Source organism: Bactrocera latifrons, unplaced genomic scaffold, assembly GCF_001853355.1.
Source record: "Bactrocera latifrons isolate USDA-ARS-PBARC rearing strain unplaced genomic scaffold, ASM185335v1 scaffold_653, whole genome shotgun sequence".
Classification (NCBI taxonomy): domain Eukaryota; kingdom Metazoa; phylum Arthropoda; class Insecta; order Diptera; family Tephritidae; genus Bactrocera; species Bactrocera latifrons.
The window spans coordinates 80,392-84,429 of record NW_017537327.1 but is presented as its reverse complement, the minus strand read 5'-3'; the positions used below and the strand labels follow the sequence as shown (position 1 = coordinate 84,429).

The 4,038-nt window shown below is 36.1% G+C and overlaps 1 long non-coding RNA gene across 1 annotated transcript; it reads right to left on the bottom strand.

Moving 5' to 3' along the window:
* Positions 1-1,710: 1,710 nt before the first annotated feature.
* On the bottom strand, positions 1,711-3,564 carry LOC108975476. The gene is made up of 3 exons (XR_001993874.1): positions 3,147-3,564; positions 2,563-3,091; positions 1,711-2,131 (listed from the first exon to the last, which is right to left on the bottom strand). It is a non-coding gene; the product is annotated as an uncharacterized LOC108975476 (long non-coding RNA).
* Positions 3,565-4,038: the final 474 nt, after the last annotated feature.

Below are 4,038 nucleotides of genomic sequence, written 5' to 3'. Positions count from 1 at the left end.
ACTACGTCTTTTCTACCAACTTTCAGAATAGGGGTAATGCATGTCAATTTCCAGTCAGCAATAAAATTCCCAGAGGAGAGAGACTTATTGAAGATAAGCATGAGAGGATATACCAAGGCGGTACAATTTTTTATAAGTACAGGTTTAAGCCCATCCAAATCCAATTTGGGAGACGACTTAATATCAGAAATAGCCTTGGCAATATCATCCTGTGAAAGACACAGTGTACCAAAATTTATGTATGGGAAGTTATTAGCCGAATGAATGGAACTAATACCATCGTCGTGAACATAATTCGATTGGAAAAATTCAGCAAACAGGTTGGAGATGTCGCCAGGTGTGCACGCGGACTTATCACCCCAGCTTAAAGCAGAGCGAATGGCCGAACACGCTCTTCTAGATTTTACAAAGTTCCAAAAGAGCTTAGGGTTCGACTTGATTGAAGACTCCGTACTATTAATAAACCTTTTATAGAGAAAATTGTCCAATTCATTGAACAGTTTTGTGTAGTGCTGGTATTGAACAAAGGAAACATGAGATTTAGTTGAAGAGAATTTTCTGTAGTATTTATTTCTAAGATTTTTTAAACGTTTGAGTTCCTTATTGTACCAAGGCAACTTATATGGTTGTGCATGTTKKAGCGGGATATTATAATGACAAAATTCCTTAATTGATTTCTTGAAAATCGAAAAACTATTAGCTGTATCCAGTCCCGACAGTAAATCATCCCACTTAATCTCACAAAGCAGATTAATTAGCATTAACACCAACAACAGTAGAAGCACCTGGGGATTTTTTGTTCCTAGTGCTCACTTTTAACATCGCATTTCCATTAGCMGTAATTGTAGTAGAAGAACCCAGATTAACAGAGTCAACAACGGCGACTGATTGCGCAGCATTGACAGCGGCAGAAGGGCGAACTGATTTAGCAGCCCCTGATGTATTGTCTATGGCTTTCCATTGAGTGCTGAAATTCCTAGCAACAGCACCAGCATATGTAATGGCATCGTTAGCAGCATTGGGAGCAGCGGCAGCGATAGACGGGGCTGTATTTGTAACATTATCAGTAGAAATAGAGAGAGTAGAGCAAGCAACCGACGGAGCGGCAGAGATTGCATTCGGTGAAGCGGGAGCGAGATAATCCATACTCAAGTTATCCGTTGGAGCAGAAATAGAAACGATAGATGGCTGAGCATTTGTACCCACAATAGTCGTAGAAGTGAGAATGGAGTTAGCAATAGTTGAAGCTCCAGAGAAAGCTTTCGGAATAGCGGGAGCAACATTATTCACACTCACATTATTAGCAGAAGCAGCAGCATTAGATGGAGAAGCGATTTTAGAAGCATTTGTACCCAAAGAAGTCGCAGCTGTGAGAATGGGGTACGCAGCAGAGAGAGCATTCGAGGCTGGTGCAGAGAACTTGCCGTTATCGGACAAACGATCAACTCTATGTCCGCAAACACACGGCATTAATTTAAAATAAATAAAAATAATCACGGAGCAGAGAAAAAACACGTCTGTTTACAGTGACGACCGAGTGTGAACTCGTCATCTGTTGGTCAAATTTGCTTAATCGCAGCTGATTTTGACACTATAAACTGACAGTATTTAAAACTAACAGAAAATAAGATAAAAAAATAAAACCAAAAATCAAAGAACAAAGTACAAAGTAAAAAAAAATATGAAAAAAACTCAAAAAAAGAAGCGAGTAATGTGGAGTGAGGCTGCCGAGGCCGAAATAATAGGGGTAAGGCAACTAAAAATGCCAGAGCTGCGATCAACACGACAAAATAACCATAGAATATATATGAGGAAATGTCTGCTAAAATGTTTTTGGGCTGCACACGAATATACGTCCACTGAATAGAGGTAAGTAATAAATTATGTGGTAAACAAATAACATTAAATATTTTTTTTTTTTTAGGCAAGATAATCATAAAATTGGCCCATTGGGTGGCTTCCCTAGTCGGTGGAAACATTATGAGGCGGTCCACCAAGTTGTTTCTTCTATTTTCAGTTAGCATTGCACCAATTTACATGGAGGTCGATGTAGAAGGAGAGTCGCCGCTCCTAAGCCAAGGCAATGGACCTTCTACGTCGCGTGGTAGCGCTCGACCATCGTCAAGCGATGCTACAAAATAGAAAAAATCAGGGTTAACAATAATGGAGAAAATTAAGGATGACTTATTAAAGTCGAGGCGATGAAAGATGCCGATGAAAAGCGTCTTTCTCTTCCTCAAGAATATATAAATGATTCAAAAGAAGTGAGGACGCTTACATCAACTTCCTTCGTCGCCAAAAATAGATATATAATTTTTTTTTAAGTTTTAGTTTAAGACATAAGATAAATAATGAATGGAAAATKAATTTAAATATGTAAATGAAAATAAAAATATATATGTAATATATATATATAAATGAATAAATAAATACGAAAATATATATGTAACATATATAAAATATAGAAATATCTGCTTTTTGTATTGGAATTGAATTATGAGATATGTAAGCATGGATCGGTTGAGATTTAATAATATATCAAAGTTAAATGTAATAACTCACCGAAACACGAAACGAAAGTTAGTCTTATTTCCTCTGCTCTTGGGTTGACATTTCCACAAATGCTAGAGACGTCTTCTGGCAACTTCGAGATTCGTTTTCGATTTATTGTGCTGCAATCCACTTTTCATTAATTTCATCATTTTCCTCATTTAAAAAATTGTGCAAAACGCAGCACGCTTTTATGACAATTTTCCTGTTGGCCATGTAGTTAGCCAAACCTTTTCCAACCCGTCTAAACCTTCCCTTTAAATGACCGAAAGCATTCTCCACCACTCTTCGGCATTTCGAGAGTACATAGTTGAATTTTTTTTTATCCAAAGGTTGGTTTACCCAAAATGGGTATGGTTTCATCAAATTTGAACGCAGAGTCTCCCAACAAAACGACTGGAACATTAACTGACGTTTTTTTCTACTCATATCTTTAAATATAGTAGATCGTGCAAACTCGCTTTTTAAAGATGATCTCTCAAATATTGAAGAGTCATTACAACGGCCTGGACTAGCAACGTTGATGTATATAAAGCGACATCTATAACATTAAAGAAATACATTGGTGTTTAAATGAGCTTCATGAAAAAACTGACCTTGCATCTACTAAAGCCAAAAGAACTGTGGAATACCAGCCTTTGTAATTATAGTTGTCAACAACATCTTCGTCAGCTCCAATGTAAAAACGTCAATGAAAAAAATTTAATTTATTACCGATAGCTCCTGACACTGACCCGTTCATTGAAAATTTCATCAAATACAAAGGCCACAAACAATGACAGACTTCATGACAGAAATCAATTAGAATGGCGCAGACAGTGCTTTTACCGATTTCGAACATATTCCCAATCGTTCGGTATTCTGCAGAAGAGCCAAAGCATATAAAGCAATAGCAATGCGTTTCTCTAATTGAATTGCTTAACCTTTCAACATAATACACAATTTTGCGCTTCGTTCGGAAGATTTTTTTAAAAAATGTATCTGAATTCAAATGGCAGTCGACGTCTCAAAACATTTGGCCATGAGTCTGAATTATATACATATTATAATTAAACGAAGTTATAGTGCCAATAATTATATATGTACTTGCCTTTTTTGGCACTATTCCGATTTCTTTGGCGCCGCGATCTGAAGGTACCGTTGAAAAGAGGATTAAAAAAAAAATATATATATAAATATACTATAATATAGTTTAGGAGATATTCGACCTTAAAATTAAAAAATTCGCAAAATTCGTACACTTCAAGACGCTATTTCACCACATTAAACACCCTTTATTCACATTTTTCACTTCAAATTAATTAAATTACACTATAAACTTGTAAATAACTCCATATCTTACACTTTTAGCASGTTTTTTACCTAAAAAATCTGCATTTTAAAAATTACATTTTACACTCGTTTTATCCCCATTTGTTTACCAAAAATTACGACGAAATGGAGCGCTGCCATGTGATGATAAGGCAATTCGCTGAAATTCCTCTTTTT